This window comes from Equus caballus, chromosome X (assembly GCF_041296265.1).
Source record: "Equus caballus isolate H_3958 breed thoroughbred chromosome X, TB-T2T, whole genome shotgun sequence".
In the NCBI taxonomy this organism is placed as follows: domain Eukaryota; kingdom Metazoa; phylum Chordata; class Mammalia; order Perissodactyla; family Equidae; genus Equus; species Equus caballus.
In genome coordinates this window covers 32,797,759-32,818,684 of record NC_091715.1, presented here as the reverse complement: position 1 = coordinate 32,818,684, position 20,926 = coordinate 32,797,759, and the positions used below count along the sequence as shown (strand labels likewise).

The window sequence follows — 20,926 nt, the reverse complement described above, 5'->3', positions numbered from 1 at the left end:
TGGGAGGAACTTTAAAGTGACATGGCAAAGGGCATCGACAATGTAAAGGCTGAAGAATTGGGGCCATTAATACAACCTTCTGTAGATTTGATCTGATCAGATCAGAGCAGAGCAGAGCTAGATTATTCCCTCTCGTTTTCTGGACACCATGTTTCTATCACTTCAACCTAAGGTTTAATGACCTTTCCAGGTAACCATACCGATGGCTTACACTGAACTGGCTGTCAAGTAGGAACTGAAAGTTTTCTTACATACTTGCCAAGCTCTGGACCCGTGCCATGGATCTTTTGGACCCAAATGAGGGACATTATATTTTTTCCTATCAAATTTTTATCTTGATGGAATCAGGGCTCCAAAATATTTAAATTTAGGATGGAATCCGTACCCCCTCTTTTCTCAAGTCTCGTAATATCTGAAGATTTCATCATGGTGTCACCAGGGTTCTTATTGGTGTCAATGATAGCAATGCTGAATTGACTTATTAAAGATGACTAGATCCCTATGTCTCACTGTCACAGACTGTCCTCTGGGTAGCCAGTGGTCCATTATTCTGCATTCCTTGGGTCTGGTATTTTAAGCATTATAAATTCATCTAATTTAATCATCATCCAGCCCCCATTTCTCTATCTTGTCCCAGGGATGTGAAGAGACTTTGTGGAATGCCTGTTGTGATTACATAAAAGACAAGTAGGATTTAGAGAGGAGACGGGATGGTGCCATTCCAGTCTGAGGGAGCAGAAGGAGCAAGATGTCCAGACAGGAGTGAGTGGGTACAGAGGTGGGCAGAGTCTTTAGATAGGCACGGGAAGCTCATGAAGGGCCACGGGAGATGAGGCCAGAAAGGAAAGTTGGCTTCATGTTATGAGAGCTCTTGGATACCAGGATAAAGATTTTGGAATTCTTCCCATGGGCACTGGTTTCAAAAACTTTCACAGAGTACAGTGGCTCCTTAGATGTGTCTGAGGGATTCCCTTGCCTTGGGGACTGCGGCAAAGACTGCTTGTCCCCAAGCATTTGTTCTCATCTTCTTTCTCAGTTATAGTAGCCCTGATTTTTAGCAGGGTTCCCCAGAATAAAGACTACATTTTCCAGCTTCCTTTGCATCTAGGTGTAGTCATGTGACCATGTTTTAGCCAATAGGGTTTAAGTAGAAGTGGTGTGTGTAACTTCCAGGAAGTGTTCTTCAAGGATGAGGTGCAAACCTCTTTCTCCCTTCCAGCTGGCTAGATGCACATCTTCGAGTCTGAAGTGACATTGGAAGCCATTCATGGCAGAGTAATAAAATAGAAATAACGTGAGTCCCTGACCACATGGACTGCCGTACCAGTCGTGCAATGGCTGTTATGGATTTCTTTTATGTTAGCAAGAAATCAAATTCTATCTATGTATTATGTTGATTTCTCTTGTAGTCAACCCAATCCTAACCAATACAGACGACAGGAGACCAAGTAAAGAGCTCCTTGTCGTTCTGTTTTATATTTTGGGGTTTTGCTAAGGAGAAAGGACCACAGTGGTGTGCAATGGAGATCCACAGATGGTGTCTGAAGTGGAGAGAGGCACAATAGCAACCATGCTTACAATAACACCAACAAGAAGGACAAATCTGGCCGTGCGTACAAAGGAGACTCAATGGTGGGATGAGACCATTTGGCTCCTGACTGTCTCTGTGCATGCTGGGAAGGCAGCCATGGCGTGAGTGACCGAGAACGACAGATATCCCCCCTCCACCATCAAACTGGTTGCACTTGGATTTCTGGGCATGAGGAGCTCTGCCGTACTGCTCTTGTCTCCCTGCCCCACTCCTGAGTCCCCTCTCCACTCTGGCCATCTGGTCTCCAGCTTCCTGCTAGATGGGTCATTACCCAAGTTACAAGAGGCTAGATTCTCCCTGGAGTACAAGGATGCTATCTGCACAAGCGTTCTTCTTGAAGCAATTGCCAAACATGCCCAACATGTTAGTAATCAGAATGACTTTTATTTCCATTGCTTATCATCACAATGAATATTAGTAAATATCTGTTTATCTCCCAGGAATTAACAAATGGCCCCTCTCCCAAGCCTAACAGTGGATGGGGGATTAGGGAATGAGAGAATTTCAGTACAAATTTCACAATCACTGAGTTAGGTGTATAGCCTTTTTTATGTCTATGAAATCGAACTGAAAGTGGTCTGGCCCTCTGTTCTAGCAGATTGCAGACAACTTGACCTAGGCCTCCACATAAACAGAGTCACTTAGAGATTTTTTAACTCCAACTTCCAATGTTTCCAAGCTCTGGTGGGCTGACAATTGTCTTGACATGGGAGTGAGGCTTCTGACATGAGGCTGGTTTCTGTCCTGCCCTGGTTGTTGGCTAGAGTGCAGGCTCTGTGGATATTTGGTGATTAGCATCCACTCTACCGCCTGTGCATGGAAAACGCCTGTATCTTCTCTGCACCCAGCTCGCATGGTGCGTGCAGTCCCCCAGCAGCTACTTTGTCTGGCTGTGGATCCCCTCCAGACCTTCCCGGCCCCCTCTCAGTCACTCTGGTCCAAGCTGAGCTGTGAGCACCACTCTGAGATCCTTCTCATTTCAAGCCCCAAGATCTGCTACCAACACACGCACTCTACCCCTTGGGCACTGTTTTGGCTCCACCTAGGGCTTCTCTGAAAGGCTCCTTTGCTCAGGGATTCAGCCAAAATCATCGGCCCTTTCCCCTCGCATGCCTCTTGTCCTGGACCCAGGGATCAGCCAGGCTTAGTTGGGGAAAAGTTAGGAGGCCCCTTCTGATGGTGGACTCACCAGCATCTAAGCTCAAATCTCTTCGCCTCCAAATCTCTCCCCTGACCAGCTGACCTAGCCTTGCTCTACTCTGAGGCCCGAACACGCCCTCTTTCCTGCTCTGTTGTTTGCAGCTCCAGTGTCTGTTCCGCGCCCCTTAGGTTCGGATTCTCTTGGCACGCAGAAACCTTTGCTCTCTCAAGAGCTCTGTGCTTGTCATTGAAAGCCTTGCCTTTCAAACTTTGGCCTCCACTCTGAATTTTCTAAAAATCTATGCCGAAACTCAAATGGCTTCTTTGTATTCTCACCCCTCCCCACGCCCCACACCATGAATGCCACTGACATCATGCACCAAAGGCTTGTAGAGGCAAGAGGAAAAATGCAGGAAAGAAAATTCCGCTATTACTTCAAGATATTATACCATCACAATGGGTTTCTTTTCTAAGTATCAGCCGAATGACCAAATCTCAAAAGAAAAGGGCTTGTGTGTGCTGTTTCTAGGTAATGTCTGTGTGTTTATTGTACCCCTTTCTCTGTGGACATCATCAGGAAGAATCTGCTAGAACATTCCGGTGTTTTGCTGCCTTTCCTGTTTCTAATGTGTACACCATCCATGATTGCTAACATAAACTGAAGCACAGCCCAGAGCCAGAACTCCAGCTAGCTCTGGACTAGCTCTGTATAACAGACCACATTCTTATTCCTACTTCGTAGATAACACTTGAAGAATTCGAAACATTTAGGGTGAGGGTGAGATATTGGTTCACCTAAATTTTTGTTTAAATGAGGTCCTGCTTCTTCTCCACTCCCCGCATCCCCTGGCCCAAAACACGTGTGGTAGATTGCAAAAGTGGCCGTAAATTCTTCCCCTCCCATCAAGAGGTAGAGACACTTTCTCCACCCCTTGATTCTGACCTTGGCCATGTGCTTTGCTTTGGCCAATGACATCTCAGCAAACATGACACAGTAGAGACACTGAGGCTCATCTTCTCATGTTCTTGGGGGCCCCTGCCACCACGTGAATGAACCCCGGGCTAGCCTGCTGGATGACGGGAGACCTGTGGCCCAGTCCCCTCTGCGACCTCAGCTGACCTGGCAGCTGACCACAGATGTGTGAGTGAGCCTGCCCGAGATCAGCAGAACTGCTGGCCAAGCCCAGCCCAAATTGCCAGTCCACTGATTCGGAGCTAAATCAATGGTGACCGTTTTAAGTTACTGAGTTATGGGGTAGTTTGTTACTCAGAAAAAGCTAACAGCTATAGGATACTAAAACTAACTGAACGTTTGGTGAATTGGCATTATGTAGTTTGGGGGTTATAGACTGGACATCAATTCTTTCCAAACAGAACTCTAGATTTAAAAGACAGAGGCTGAATTCATACCGAGTCCAGGATATACCTTATTTATTTTTTAAGAAAGCTAATCTACATATTACTATGTTTAAAATGCAAATGCCAGACTAGGATGCTAAGTATGATTCCATTAGATTAACCAAATTTATGCTGCATGTATACTTGTATATACATGGAAAATTCTAGAAGAACACTGAAGAAACTGTTAATAGAGGATATCTCTGGGCCTGAGACTAGAGGCAGGATAGGGGTAAGAAGAACTTTTATTTGTCATTTAGCTCAAGTTTGAAATTTTTACCGTGATCTCCTGTTAATTTTCTAATTAAAAAAATACTAAAATTAAAAAAATAAAGTCCATCACCAAATGGTTCAAGAGTACCAGCCTGAACATCACTGCCCGCAGGAAGATGACCAATAGTTCCTGCACTGAGCTTATAAGAAGGGCCTGTGCGAGCTGTGTAGCAAGAGGGGGCTGCTAAAGAGTGGAGCGCCCCAGAGGAGAGGGCTGGAGGGGAGAGAATGCGAATGGAAAACAGCCCACTTGACATTGGACTGCTTCTCGCCTGTACAGGAGGGGGCTCTGGTAATCATATCGGGGATGAGAAGCCAGCTGCTAAACTAGTACTGCGATTGTTTCAAATAAACCTCCTCACACGGCAAAAAAAAAAAAAAAAAAAAAAAAAAAAAAAAAAAAAGACTACCAGCCTAGTTGAAGGAACTGTGCTGTTTCTTTCATTCGTGCTTTTTTTTTTCTTAAAAGCTCAGTGTCCAAAATACATCCCATGACTTCAGGATTTTCATCAGCGTAGGCGCCAGTGAATTGAGTTTTTAATCTGGTAAGCATTTGTTGCACGTCAAAAATACCGGCTGTAAAGAAAGAAAATGCTTATTTATTTAGTTTTGTATTAATTCCCCACCTACTTCCAAGAAATATTTGCAACTTCTAAGGTAACGCATTAATTAAACGCTGCTAAGGCAGAATTTCTGGCCAAATAAATGACCTTGTATTACCATAGTGCTACATTTGCAAATTGGAAAAATAAAGCACCACAAGATCTGACTTCATCGCGAGCTCCTAGCTCAGACCCACTGAGCAAAGTTTGGATCAAGACCAGGATTGAGGTGTCTGAACTGGGAGATGGGGATCTTTAACCAGGATGAAAAAGACCCAGCCCTGGGTAGCTGGCATTTAGCTGCTATTCCCAGACACGTGGTTACCAGGGTCTGAGAAGCCAGACCGTGGGCTGCAGAGTCGCGTCTTTGCTTTGAGTCCCAGGATCCATGAAACCAATGCAGTAAAGAGCTCATGGGAAACTCTGACTCTGAGCTCCCGTGGCCCTCTCCAGTCCTCCTGGGGTCCGGCTAGCCACGTGATCGTACGGCATCTAAAGATCATGTCATCAGCCCGCCTGTAACACACTCGCTGCAAAGAGGCAGTGGGAAACGGACCCTCAGCTCAGGCTGTGGAAGAATTCCAGGCTCAGGGTTCGTAGTGGATTTCTCACATACGATGCATGATGTGGTGAGCATCGTGGTTTAAGGCACGGTCACAGTGGGCTGGAGGTATTGAGGCAACACTTCTCATAAGGACAGAAAAGAATTACATTGTAGTGAGATGTGTTGATCGGAGTTAACGGGAAATGGAAGGAGTGAGGACAAGGGAGAAATCCCTTGTATAATTACTTCAAGCAAGTGATTGAAAAGGACGTTGGGAACAGTCCTATTGCCTTAGAAATTCATACACCTGTGTACAGAGTATGAGAACAAACCCAACAAATTTGAGATGTTAACAGAAGGCCTCATAGGTGGTCTTAGCCAAAGCTTTTTGGTTGGGTGGAACATAAGCCTACTTACATTGGCTCAATTAAAGAGATCTTCATGAAAAAGACATAGGGGCATCTTATGGGACAAGGAACAGTGGTTGGGGAGCCGGCATTGCAAGCAAACCAGTAGGATCCAAGGCTGCTGACCTGGGGGCCACACATACTCTCATTTCTCTGCTTATCTTCCCCATTCTCCTCCGCGCCTTTGCAGATGGGTTTTCCTGTTTACCCATCAGCACGGAGGCAGCTGAGAAAGACTGCTCCATCCCACTTCTGCCGAGCGTCACCATCCAAGCAATCATACTGAGGGATTGCAGCTTCTGCATCTCTTGGTTCAAGTTTTCGGAGACTCTGACATCGCTGTGTGCTTCCTAAAGCCGGGAGACTCACGCCTGGTTGGAGTAGATGCTGGCAGAGTAGATGTGCTGCCCATAGCCTTCACCATTTCAGAGCACACCAGCTGCGTTTCCAACAGCCAGCCCTGATGTCTCTTGGTCTGGGGGTTTCTCTGGCCTGGGTGCCACTGTGCCTTGACAGGCGTGGCTGGCTAGAAGTGCTGGGTATGAATGCCTAGCGACTGATGAGAGTTAGCGTGTAAACACCTTGATTCCTTTGCTCCTTTGGTGGGATAACTTCAAGGCTTGTCTTCTGGACTATTCTCCAGTGAGACTGAGCTCCATCTGCTCACAGTGGTAACTTGCTTGACAGGGCACCCTGTATTGGCTGCTTCCCTGTCTCAATTCTCCACTCCACTCCTGGTGCATCTGAGAATCACCTCCCAAATGAACTACTTGCACATGAATCCTTGCCTTGGAGTCTGCTTCAGGGGGAACCCACACTAAAATACTGGTCCAATTAGGCGTGGCCAAAGTCACTTGAGCAGGAGGGTCAAGTTCCCTCAGAAGTGGGAAGTGGAACTGTGGGTAGGGCAGACATAGGAAGGTTGACCTTGTTAAAAAGAAACCTTTAGAAGGAGAAGTGAAGCATCCGCACATGATAAGAAGATTTACACCCACGTGGAAATCCACAATCCTGAGGGTGGGGCTGTGTTGGAAACCATGTGGGTGGAGATCAAAGGCAAGGGGAACAGAAGTCATATTGTTGTAGGAGCATATTACAGGCTGCCAGACCAGATGTGGGAAACTGATGATGGGTTCCTGACTGAGACCACACAACTGGCCTGGAGTCAAGACACCCACTGATGGGGGACACCACCAGCTGGACAGCTGCTCAGAGTCCCTATCAGCTGAAAGCAGAGCATCAAACAAACTCTTGTTGCTGACAGTTTCACCTTCTGGGAGACTGAGCAACGGACAAGAAGGATTGCTACTCTTGAGTTCATTGCAACCAAGAAGAAGCAACTGTTTGGTGAGGGAGCAGGATGGGACCCTGGTGAGTCAGAAGGTGAGTCTGTCCTCTCAGAATGAGGGTCATGAAGAGTGGGCTGTTCAGACTTCAAAAGGCTTGGAGCAGTAGTTCTCAGGCTCGAGGGCCATACGCCTCATCAAGGGCTGCTACGGAACCCCCGGGCTCTGCCTTCAACATTCTGACTGGGTCTGTTGGGAGCGGGGCCAGGGATCTCAGCCGTTCTTTTTGCAATGGAGCCCCAGAGGGCACTTTGAGGAATAATGCTTTAGAGAAAACAGAGGTAGGAACTCACAGCTTGAGACGTTATAGAGACCATCCAGAAGGCTGGAAGAACGCAATAATGGAATTCCAAGTTAACCACCATCAAAGAGCCCAGGGAGGAAGAAATGATGAACCCGATGAACTGTTGCTGCTATGCAAGGGGCCGTGATGACCACGAGTTTTAAAATCATGCATAAGAGCTGGCATATAGCCAATGATGAACATAAAAACACTTGCAAAGAGCCGTACTAATGGTGTCAGGAAGGCTAAAGAGTGAACTGAGGCTTAAGCAACACCGGGGCATCCAAAAGGGCTTTGTGTGTGTGTGTGTGAGAAAGATTGGCCCTGAGCTAACAACTGTGCCAATCTTCCTTTATCTTTTATGTGGAATGCTGCCACAACGTGGCTTGATGAGCGGTGCTAGGTCCATGCCCAGGATCCGAACCTGTGAACTCTGGGCCACCGAAGTGGAGCACGTGAATTTTACTACGCCACCGGGCCAGCCCCTAAAAGGGCTTTTAAAGTGAAATCCTGAGTAGGAGGGTGTCTGCTCACTGCTTGGGGGTCCGATGAGCTGATGGTCACCTGTGACAGAGGAACTGGCTCCCACTCTTGTTTTGTTTCAGCCCTCTGGGCATCATAAGATTCCATTATTAGCCACCTCTCTGAGCAGATATTACCTCATTTAATCCTCACAACAACCCTGCACGGGAGGCATTCCTTGTCCTAGTCGGCTTTCTTCTATTTGCAAGTGGGAGGAATCCAGCTCGAACCAACTTAGACAGAAACAGAATTTACTGGCCCAGGACCTGAGAAGCAGAGTGATGGAGCTGGTGAGAGGCATGGGTGGATCTAGGGCCACAAATGATAGGGGCCAGCTTCTTTCTCATTCTGTCTCTCTCTTCGTGGTGTGGACCTCCCTTTCCTCTGGCGGACAGACTTGCTACATATGGTGGGGAACATGGCGGCAGCCAGTGTCTGCTTTACATGTTTCCAGCTCCATGGCCCTCAGGCAATGGGCCCTTCCCGCTAGCTCCCGTTGGAACAATCCCAGAGAAGGCTCTGATTGGCTTACTTGGGTCAGTCCTGTTCCTAAGTGGGCAGGTGAATGGGATACTCTGATTGGCTAGGCCTGTGTCACGTGCCCCATGGCTAAGTAATGGCTGGGCGGGGCCTGTTATCAGAAGAAGGGAATTAGGTTTGGAGAGTCTTGGTTAATCTCAAACAATAACTACCACATTCCTACTCCCATTTTACAGATGTGGAAACTGAGGCTGAGAGAGAGAAATGAAGTTGCCTAGATGATAGACGTGGTATGTTGTGGAGCCAGAATTCGACCCTGACACTGCTGCTTCTTCCAAACAGAGGTGTCTCTTATCTACTTGTACAAGATTAGAGAAAGAGGACAGAGACCAGAACTTGTTTTCTGGAAGGGAGTCATAGAAGAAGCTGCTTATGGCCCAGGATCCCTTTCTGAGGCTGTTGCACCCAACCTCTACTTGCCGCTAAGTGTTGGCTGCTGACAACTCGTGGCCGCCCCTTCTCCTGACAATTGCCCTCAGCAGGATGGGAGCCCCCCGCTAGGAAATGTCTGGAAGGTCCTCCCACCCTGAAGTGGCCAGCAGCCAATGACTGACTGATATTGAGGTAGAAACCCCACTCCCTTGCCTCAAGGTGGGCAAGTCTTGGATCCTGTCCCACTCCAGAGCTCCCTGCAGGATCCAGCTGAGGCAAGACTTCAGCTGAGCCCACAGCCCGGTCAGTGTCTTCCCCTCCCCTCTCTTGCTTCTCTTACTCTTCTACAGGTTCTTCCTGAGAGCCCTTCCTCGTTCACTCACCTGCGTAAACTCCTGTATCAGCTTCTGCTTCAAGGGGACCCAACCCAAGACAGGTATTAAAAGTCACAGTTCGGATCACAAGCTGGCTGTCAATCCATCGATGCAGGGGCGGGAGCAGGAACCACGGTATGGAGCCGACTGTTCGAGAAATCAGGGTGCTGAGAAGAGGCAGGAGGGGAAAGAGGGGACGAGACGGGTGCTGAAGGCATCTAGTTAAATTCTGGCAAAATATACACAACATAAAATCAACCATTTTTAAGTGTTCAGGTCAGTGGCGTTAAGTGCATTCACATTGTACAGCCATTGCCACCATCCATCTCCAGAACTTTGTCACTGTCCCAAACTGAACTCTGTACCTATTACACACTGACTCCCCACTGCCCCTCCCCCCAGCCCCTGGAACCACCATTCCGCTTTCTGTCTCTCTGAATTTGGTTACTCTGGGGACCTCATATAAGTGGAATCATACACTATTTGTCCTTTTGTGACTGGCTTATTTCGCTTAGCATAATGTCCTCAGGGTTCATTCAGGCTGTCACCCGTGTCAGTCCTTCATTCCTTTCTAAGGCTGAATGATGTTGTCTTGTATGGCTATAGCTCATTTTGTTTATCCATTCATTCAGAGATGGACACTTGGCCGGGTTCCACCTTTGGGCTATTGTGAGTAATGCTGCTATGAACATCGATGTACAGATATCTACTCAAGCCCCTGCTTTTAATTCTTTTGGATAAATACCCAAAAATGGAATTTGCTGGATCCTACAGTAATTCTATGTTTAATTTTTGGAGGAGCCTCCATACTGGTTTCCACAGTGGCAGCATCATTTGACCTTCCCACCAGCAGTGTATGAGGGTTCCAGTTTCTCCACATCCTCCAAATACTTGTTATTTTCTGTTTTGTTTTTTTTTTTTTCCCAAGGAAGATTAGCCAGGAGCTAACATCTGCCAATCCTCCTCTTTTTTTCCTGAGGAAGACTGGCCTGAGCTAACATCCGTGCCCATCCTCCTCCACTCTATACATGGGACGCCTACCACAGTGTGGCTTGCCATGCGGTGCCATGTCCGCACCTGGGATCCGAACCAGTGAACCCCGGGCCACCGAATCGGAATGTGCACACTTAACCACTGCAACACTGGGCTGGCCCCTGGGGTGTTTTTTGATAATAGCCATTCTAATGGTGTGAAGTGGAGGCATTTTGGAAGGCAGAAGCCTGAGAAGCTTCCCCGTATCTCCAGGATAGCTGCTGGGATGGCGGGGCCAGGCGCGGCACTGCCACTAAGAGCAGCCTGATGGTGGCCAAGTGGAGGGCCCTGGGCCCACCTCTGCCTTCGCCGCGGCTGTCAAGGCTGCATGGGTGAGGTGCTTCCTTGTCCCGGTTGTTTCAACTTTCCTTGCTCTTTCTCTAAATCCCTCTGCCCATGGGTGCGGACAGAATGCCACTGGACTGGGGAGGTGGACGATTTTCGTGACAGATTGCTCTATCCTCGCTCAGACGCAGCTCTGCGCTCTGGCATGGGGCCAGCTGGTCAGTTCTCTCTTCCCCAGGGCCGATGCTCTCCAGGGAGAACCCAGACACCCAGGGGCCAGTTCTCCAACCTCCTGGGGCTGCTCAGGCAGGGAGAGCCCCAGCGTGACCCCAGCCAAACTCAGCGTGATTTCTTTTCACCTGTTGTTCTTGGTCTTAGCTTGGGTTCCCCTGAAAGCAGACCTGAAATGAGAATTCCAGTGCAAGTAGTTTCTTTGGGAGGTGAGTCCAGGAAGCACAGTGAGAGGAAGTGAGACAAGGAAGGAGGGAAGGCCAATGGAGGGTGCTTCGTTGGGCTTGTGTCCACTATGCGCACCATGGCGCGGTCCCACAGGGTGCCTTCTCAGAGACGTCTGGAATACGGCTCCATACTGTCCCATCAGAGAGGTGAGGGAGCCGGGCGTTTCTCCACCAACTCCTGGCCCTCATTGTTTGAGGGCTGATCTGGAAGGTCCTAACCCCTGGCACTCCCAGCCTGCCCAGACCTGGGGCGAGCGTGCTGCTGCAGCCAGAGATTGCCCTTAGGCAGAGGGATAGACAAAGCAGCTGGTGTGTGACCCCCGGGGTAGGCTGAGGGGATCCAGGCAAGGCGCTGACAGCATCTATGACATTTTCCTTGACATTAAAGGGTGTTGAGGAAGGTGTTGACGTCACCCTAGAGGAAGGTGGTAAGGTCAGGATGGCGGGTGCCGCCCTCTGCTTGGACCTGGTGAACTATTTCAGACTCTTGTTTCGTTTCCAGTAACATTTACTGAGTCCCCACTTCATGCCAGGCGCTGGGCTGGGAGTTTTCCTGTGCAGAATCAGATTTGACCCTCATGACAATCTTGTGAAAGAAGGTATTATGAGCTGCAATTTTGCGGATGAGGAAAAGATTGAGAGAGATTAAGAAGATTCCAGAGGGTCACTCAGGCCCAGTTCTGCCTGTCTTAGTGAGTCTTGCACTCTGCCACTCCCCCGGCAAACTCACCCTACCGCCTCTGAGAATGGCTCAGGACTGAGAGGGCTGGAAAGTGCTGCTGGCTGATAGATCCTGCACCCCCAAACCCAGATGCACCGGGGTAGACAGGCAGTGCTGGGTGTGGTCCAAAGGACACTGCCCTTGGGCAATAAAGTGGTGTAGCCGCTATGGAAAACAGTATGGAGGCTCCTCAAAAAATTAAAAATCGAACTAGCATGTGACCCAGCTATTCCACTCCCGGGTAATCATCCAAAGGAATGAAACCAGGATATCGAAGAGATACCTGCACCCCCATGTTCATTGCAGCATACTCACAATGGCCAAGACGTGGAAACAGCCTAAGTGTCCCCTGATGGACGAATGGATAAAGAAGCTGTGGTATATATACAATGGAATATTATTCAGCCCTGAGGAAGAAGGAAATGCTGTCATTTATGAAACGTGGATGGACTTTGAGGGCATGATGCTAAGTGAAATAAGTCAGACGGAGACAGACAAATACTGCATGGTATCCCTTACATGTGGAATCTAAAAAAAAAAAAAAGTCAAACTCATAGAAACAGAGAGCAGGAAAGTGGTTGCCAGGGGCTGAGGTTGGGGGAAGTAGGGAGAGGTTGGTGAAAGGGTTCGAACTTTCGGCCCTGAGCTGAAGAAGGTCAGAGGCTCTGACGTAAGCATGGTGGCTGGGGTGATAACTGCGTTGTACGGTTGAGGTTTGCTGGGAGGGTGGGACTCAGATGTTCTCACCAAAAAAAAGAATTCTATGCACTTTGGACTTGACATTGCATAGACTCATAGCATAGAATTCAATGGCATGTGAGGCTCAGCGGTGCAGAACCGTCACACGGGCAGGGCCAGCTGGGCCTTAGCCAGCTCCCCTCAGAGGCACATCTACCTTGGTGGCCTGTCCACAGCCTGACGTGGCTCTGGGGTCTGTAGGCTCAGACCCTCCGTCTCACTGTGGTCAGTGCGAGGCAGCTCTGGGAGCAAGCGAGCACGAGGCTGCGGGAAGGAGCCTGAAGGTTCACGCAGTCATTACAATGAGAACCTGGTTCACTGCATGCTGCTATTAGCTGGCGCTGGCCCTGCAGGTTTGTCATGAAACCGCCTCATTGTCGGAGGCTTGCAGGCTGGCACAGACTCTGGGCAAGAGTAGGGAGTTCCAGAATTTTCGAGTTTCCCGGTCCAGGCTTGGAGCGTCCTTCCATAACCCCTGCATAAGGCTGCACCTGTGAGAGGCGAGACTGTTTGAGCCCGCCTTACGGAGGGTGGCATGTGCCTTGAACACTGCTTCCACGGGCGCTCCCAACTCCTGTTTCTGCCTCGGTTTCCCTCAGGGTTCAAACAGCAAATGGTGGGCACACTCACTTGAGATAATTTGAGGAAGGCTTATTTCAAAGGCGATGTTTACAGAGGAGTGGCTCGGAGCATCCCTAAGCCCAGAGCAACGAGAGCACCGAGTGGTTAGGAGAACCCAGTTGGATCAGGAGCCTGAGAAGAGCAGTGAGTGAGCTTTGTGAGGGGGTGCGGCCAGCCCACGGCCCTGCAGGGAGGCAGCTCAGGGAAGAAGGAAGTCACCCCACTCTCCTGCTCTCCATCACCTTCCGGGGCTTCCCATTGGCCGAACTCCCCAAAGCACACAGAAGGCATATAGGTGAGCCTGCCAGGGCCAGCGCAGGTGGGGCAGGGAGGGGAGCCATTCAGGAGGGAAAAATGCAAGGTGTCCACTGGGCCCTCCCCAGCCCACCCTCTGAGGGACACATTCTAATTTCCTAACACTAAATCAGGCTGCTGCCAAGCCTAGCTAGCCAGGGCATTCTACTCCTTCAAGGTGACTTTGCTCTGACACATTCATGTTGATGGCCTTGTTTACTTCTCAGGGGCAAACTTATTTCCCTTATTTTAAGCTCTGGGGTGAGGAGTCACTTTCTGGCCCAAGTAACAGGCTGGATAGATAAGGCTTAACAAGGGGGCCTTTGAAAAGGCCTGGAGAGCATCAAGTGAGTCAAGGGCGGAATCAGGTGAGGCTGTGAGCAACTAGAATCCCTTCTTCTGTGGCTGCTGTGGGCTTTTTACTGTTTATTTTGATTGTTTTAGTCTGGGGAGAAAATTGTGTGATCTCTTCCTCTCCCCACCTCACCTCTCCCCTTCCTCCCCTCCCCTCCCCTCCCCTCCCCTCCCCACCTCTCCCTCCTCTCCCCTTTCCTCCCCCTCCCCTCCCTCCCTCCTTCCTTTTCTCTCTCCTACCCACCATTTATTAAGAATTTCAAACATATACAAAAGTAGACAAAGATAATAACCCCCCACGTACCCATTATCCAGCTGCAACAATTATGAACTCATGCCAATTTGGTTTCATTTCTATCCCCCGCCCCCCACTGGACTGTTCTGAAGCAAATCCCAACTCCACTATGGCTTACATGTAAATATTTCATCAGTATCTCTAAAAGATACAGGCTCTTTTCCTAATGGAACCATATCATCATCACATCGAAAATTTAGTAATTATCTGTTCATATTATCAAATATCCAGCCAGTGTTCAAATATTTAACTGTCTCATAGACCTCATGTTTTAAAGTTTCTTTGGATCAGGAGTCAAGAAAGTTCTACACTTTGCGATTGTTGATTTGTCTTTTAAATCTCTTCCTCGTAGGTTTCTCTTCTCTCTCTCTCTCTCTCTCTCTCTCGCTCTTTGTCTCAAGATGACTTGTTGAAGGACCTGGCCCCATGCCACCCGGAGTCCCCCAGAGTGTGGGTGTGTCAGAGTGCGCCTCTGGGGTAGAGTGTAACTTGCTCCTCCCGCCCGTGGACGGACTGCCATTTGCTAACTCGATCCAGGGCCTTAATGGGACGGAGGCTCAGTATTTGTTAATTTCTTCAGCAGGCAGGTGACATCTGGTGGATCCTCTTTGTGTCCTTTCAGCACCACTGACGCCCGATGCCCAGATTCATTACTTCATTGGGGGTTACGTGCCATGTTCTTGTTACTGTCTGTAAGTTCAGTGGAATTCTGTCTCAGAGCCCCCATCTCACGGGGCCAGTGGGAAACTGAACCAAGGGCCCTTTGTGGGACCTCTCCCTCCCCAGGGTTATGCTGGTTCCGGGATCTTAGGCGGGGAGGTGGGGTGGGGTGGGGCAGGTCTGGGTCTTCACCCCTCCTCCCACCGTCCTGTAGGGTCGAGGTCTCGCTGCTGCCTCGTGTGGTGCTCAGAGCGTGGGAGCCTTTGCTGAGGCTGTGGGTAGTCTTGTTTTTGACTTGGACCCTCCATGGGGCCATTCCTCCTGGGTCCTAGCTGCCTCTGGGGACTCAAACAACTTTCTCTTGAGCCTTTCCTCCCCTCAGTCCCCAGGGCATTTCTTTCTAGTCTGGAGGAAATGGATCTTTTTTCATGTCTCTTCAAGAAAACTTTATATGTCCCTACAAATGTTGTTTCCCTCTGGGCCACAGGCTGTCCTGTCACCTAACTCTCCTGAGGCAAAAAGCACACCTGAATAAGGCAAAAACAAAGGGGACAACAGACAGAAAAAAAGCCTGTAAGCTAATACAGCGAAGTATTATCCAGCTGCACAGCATGAACAGAAGTCTATAAGCTAGAACCAGGGAGGTGATGGTCTGTCTCTACACCCAGCTGGTCACTTTGCACCTGGAGTCCTGGATCCAAGGGTGGAAGAAGACACACTTATTAAGAGCCACTAGGCTCCCCCTCCCACAGTTGGTCTTGGTTCGCCCCACTCAAGTCCTACAGAACAAATCTAATTTCTCCCGCATATAATCACACTTGAAATAGTTGTCAATAGCTCCCATGCTTGTCGCCATCTTTTTCTTCCAGTTTAAACATCTGCAGTCCTTTTCTCAGTCCTGGAGCACGACTCCAGCAACCCACCTCCGTAGTCACGCTGGCCCCATGGCTGAAATCTGTGCTTTCTCTGCCCCCTCCCTCCTCCTCCTCCCCCTTCCCCTCCTCCCCTCCCCATCAAACACCTGCGCTTTGACCCGCCTCAAGTGGAGGACTTTCTAGCTGTTTTAAGGGGACTTTGGGCTTCAGCTCCTTCAGTTGCCATCCCTGCCTTTCCGTTTGCCTTGTATTTCTGCCTCACTTGCCCTGCAAAACTCCTGGATCAATCTGGCTGCTGGACGTCTTTCTTCTTACACCTGCGCCACGGAGACCTGTTGAAGAAAATGCACCCTTGTGGCCTGGAAACAGGATGAATTCTTCATCTTCATCCTTAGCTGGGCCTTAAACACATCTTGACATTCTTTCTTCTGCCCTTGGTCATGTGGCTGTCTCTGGCTAATAGTCATGTGACTACTAGTCTTTAGCTCACTTAAGCTTTGACCTCTGTCTTCTGTCCTACTAGTCAATGCCCATTTTACTTACTACTGATCTTACCTTCTGCCTTTGTTGAAATATAATACACACAGTAAAGTGCACAAATCTGAAGTGTGAGCTAATGAATATTTACATATGTCTGCATCCACGTAATCACCACCCAAATCAAGATGCTGAGCCTCCTCATCAGCCCAGAAACTCCCCTTGGATCCCTCCTGGTCAATAGCCTCCCTTCTCTAGCTAACCACTATGCTGACGTCTGTCACTGTCGATTAGTGTCGCCTATTCTTGAACTTCAAATAAATGGAATCATACAGCATATACTCTTCCATATCTGGCTTTTTTTCCCTCAATATTGTATCTGTGAGATTCATCCATCCTGTTCTGAACAGTTCGATTGTTTTCATTGCTGTATAGTAGTCCATTGTATGAAATACACCAGAATTCGTTTCTCCATTCTCTGATTAATGGACATTTGGGTTGTTTGCAGTTTGGGGCTATTTTGACTAAAGCCTCAATGAACACTCTTGTGCATGTCCTTTGGTGGAGTAGGAACTCATTTCTCTTGTTACTTCCTCCTTTAATGTGAAAATAAAGGTTATCAGGTAAGAATGCCCCTCCCTTTTGCATCGCCTGCCGGGTGACCTTCTGTCTCCTGTCCTTTCCTCCTTACTTGAAGGCTGGTGAAGAGATAGCCCTCCTACACCAAGCCGCCCGCCCAGAGATGCACTTCACCCCCATCCTCTCACCTGTCCCTCCAATGCCTTCTCTATAGAATGGCTTTTCCAGCAACTCACCTCCATCTTAAGTCAAAAGCGAAGCAAAGCAAAATAATACAAAACCACCCCCTCCCTTGACTCCGCATCACACTCTGGCTGTGGTCCTGGGGCTCTCGCGCCCCTGGAGTCGGGAGTCTGGAGAGTGTACTCTACGTCGGCTGACCCTACTTTCTTCCCCTTGATTACTTCTCATCGCCCTATGTCTGGCCTCAGCCACCACCATATCTCAAACTGCTCAGTCCAAGGTCAATGTTGACCCCCGTTGCCGAAGCCAAGATTTGCTTTCCTGTCCTTCTCTCGTGTATTTTGACCTCCGGGCTGAGTCAACCCACAGAGTCTAGGATGGGTGACAATGATGACTGGGACCTGGCTCGAGATTGCTTTTAGCTTGAGTCACTTCTGAGGCAACAACTAAACCGTACAAAAGATCGAAACGATGTGGATGGCCGTGGTAGGTGGCTGCCCATGACCTCCCTGAGGTCTCCTGAGTCACGCTCACACTTCGACGGGCCTGGCACCCCAAGGGCACTGAGAGAATCTTCAGGACAGTGAACGGGGGGCTCACTGCCTTCTACATCCACGCTGTGCCAATGCCCTGAAACAGTTTAAACTGTGCCGCAAGGCAATTCTGCTCCCCAGAGAGTCAGACCGTCCCAACTCTGGGCTCCAGGTCCTGCAGTTCTCGCTGTGCCTGCACGGAGCCATCTCCCTTCATGGGCACCTGTTCCATGGGCTCCAGGAGGTTTTATGATGTCTACCGAAGGGCATTCTGTGGGCAGGCCTGGCCATGGCCTTCCACGGCCCCCCTGCTCCATTTGGCCCTGTTGTCTGAGTTTAGGTTCCCGTGCAGTGGACTGGGAGAGAAGGACTGGGCACAGGTAGTTGACAGGGGAGGTGATGGCAGGAAGCCGAAGGGAGGGAGTAGGGAGAGGGAGATGAGGATGGGAGCAAAGCCAGCAAGTGGGTCACCGCAGTGAACAACTGGGGCTCAGTCTCCTCTGAGGGTCCTCTGAGAACCTGCGTGGGATGCAGCGCAGAACTGGGAAGGCCGTGGCCTTTCTCTAATGGCTCCTGCTCTGCCCCTCGATCCCCTGCCAGGCTGAGGGATGCTTCTGGGGCCCTAGTTCCCTACCTTCCAAACTGCGCCCACACTTGGCTGTGTAATCCCCCGTGGGGCCAGAGAAAGTCGTGTCTCTCTGTACAAGCACTCAAGCGGCAAGCTGGCAGCGTGCACAGGAAGGAACAGCCGCCAGCTGTGCGTGAGCTCAGAGGAGGGCTGAAGGGAAAGGGGGAGGGGCCCCCATGGCTTGGGCTGCACCTCTCTCCCTCCTTGAGAGGCTCGCTCTCCCCAGCCTCTGTGGACCATTCTCTCGTGGTCTCCTGCTTGCCTCTCTGGCTGTTTCTTCCCAGCCCACTTCTCAGACTCCTCTCTTCCCCCCAACTTCATGCTTAAATGCCAAACCGGTACCCACCTTGAGCCTTTCTGGGCCTCTCACCATCACCTTAACCTCCCAAGCCTGAAACTTGAAACCCACCTGTGGCACACACTGTTGGTTGGCTGGCTGAGCAAACCGCCATTCCTGATAATGAGCCACGTCTTGGGACCAGGGGCCACAGTTCTGGATGATGAACTGTAAGCAGACATCTGCTGTGGGTTCCTGGGAAAGCTTTTGTCTCTCAGGTGTTGCCCCTTCCCCTTCTTCCTGTTGGAATGTAGACGTGAAGGCAAGAGCAGTAGTAGCCATCTTGTAACCATGAGGGAAGGACCAAGAGAATCAAGACACTAAGCTGCTGACATTCTTGGACCCATATTCACCCACTTCCTCTCTTCTTGTCGTGTGAGCAAAATACATCTTACGTGTTTAAACCACTGTAGTCAGGCTTTTTGATACATGTAGTACAGAGGGGAGGCATGGCTCACGTTCTTCCTTTGAGATGGAGGCACTCATTTCTCCAGCTTTTGAGAGTGTTGAATGCTGGATGTCACCCAGTCCAAAATATTTCATAATTTCTTCCAAGATTCCACATCCTCATTTTGCCTCCTCTCTTTCTGTGGTTTACTTACTTATCTGATTTGCTCCCTGGGCTGTAAGTTTCTGAAGGACAAGACCGTGTCTTCTGTGACTCTGTCCTTTTGGTACCTGACACAGGGCCAGCACATAGCCCACTGTGGTGTTTCACGATCTTTCACTCTCCGGATTGCTCTCCTCTGAATGTGTCCAGTTTGCCAATGACCTTTGCAAAGTGTGACTTTCAGAACTGGGCTGAATGTTCCAGAACTGGTCTTGAGAAGAGTGGGACAAACTGGGACCATCCCTTCCCTTTTGAGAGACTGTCACATCTGTGACTATAGCCTGGGGTGGGGTTCTTTTTTATTTTTGCAGGCGCCACATCCGACTCTTTACTTATCCTGAGCTTACTGTCCATTAGAGTTTCTTTTTTATCTGAGATGTTGCTAAGCCACACTTCTCGTGTCTCATACCTGGGCTCCGGCTTTCTAGATCCAGGACAGAACTTTCTATTTTTTTCCTATTAAATGTCACCATCTGTACCGGTTTTGACCTCCAATCCTAACCGATACTAGAACGAAACCTGACTTCTACATTTTTATTTTAATATTTTAATTTACTATGATTTCTGCAAATCTCCTCAACCCCTTCATGGCAGAGGATGAAGGAGCATATAAATAAATAAGTCAATACCATTTTGACCGACTCGCTCCATTATAACAGTCTGTTGAAACACGACTGGAATCCAAGTAGATCATCCAGTCTTTTAACTACCCTGCCAGCTTAGGGGCAGCCAGGAAGTCGATAGGTGTGTGTCTGCTACTGGTCCACCTGCTCCATGCGTAAAATTGTTGAAGAGGCCCGGAGGGGCGTCTGAGTGTCACCTACTTTGGACCTTATGAGATTTAACTGAAGCCTCCTTCCCTCCCCACCGCCACCTGGTCCCAGCGAGGGTGACAGTAGGCAAAGGCAAGAGAGAGGGTCAGATGGGGGTGGAGGAAAGCTTGCGTGGATCACACCTCTTACACCAACTCCAAATTGCTTCTTTTTGGATTAACTCCTCTTTAATGCGCTCAGTATCTCGTCTCCCCTCCACTAGTGCAGAAAATGGAGAGCAGACTGGTTGTTGGGCACAGATGTGAGTTGCCACTAGGCGGGCAAGAGGATGGTGTGCGTGTCACCGCTGGCTCCACGTGTGCTCCCTGCCGGGCGTGTCCGCTGGTCATGATGCTGCGATGCAGGCACACGTTTTTATGACCATGTGCTTTCTTTTTCTTCCAGCATTAAAATTTTATTCACCACATGTCAGCCTGCTTATGAAGAAACTCCCAGGTGTTCTGACCTCGGCTCCAGGCCGGCCATCAGCTCTGGCCACCGCTGTTTTCTCATCTACCCTTTGGACGTGCTAAAACGCCTTGACTGGGTCTCAGAAAACACCCAGCAGGTGGAGGAAAAGGTGCCAGCAATGCAACTTACCCAGCTTGCCTGGGAGTGTGGGTGGCACCCACTTACTCCGGCTCCTCTTTTTCCACTCCTCCTCCCAGACAAATTGAGCTACCCCCCAACTCGAGTTTATGCCCAGCTTCCTGAACCTTCCCCACTCACTCCCTCCATCTGTTAATTTCTCTGTCCTCCACTCCAGACGGCAAACCTCAGGGTTAACTCTCCTCTCCCCCTTTTCAAATCAGGGACTGAACTTTTCCCCCCCTCCACCCTCCCTTTCCTCGACTGAGAGCGGGAGCTCTTAACCTTTTCTGCACCGCGGACCCCTGTCGGACTTCTCGAACTTTGACATGAATAGGGAATTACCCCAGGGTCTCATTAAAATGCAGATTTTGATTCAATAGGTCTGGGTGGGGCCCGAGATTTGCATTTCTAACTAGCTCCCGGGTAATGCTGCTGGGCCGTGGACCACATT

At 49.5% G+C, this 20,926-nt stretch overlaps 1 long non-coding RNA gene across 1 annotated transcript; it reads left to right on the top strand.

Annotated features, from left to right (window-relative positions):
• The first annotated feature begins 7,071 nt into the window (after positions 1-7,071).
• Positions 7,072-12,432, top strand: LOC138921773 (uncharacterized). Its single transcript, XR_011434660.1, has 3 exons — positions 7,072-7,338; positions 8,823-8,876; positions 9,369-12,432. It is a non-coding gene; the product is annotated as an uncharacterized lncRNA (long non-coding RNA).
• The last annotated feature ends 8,494 nt before the right edge of the window (positions 12,433-20,926 follow it).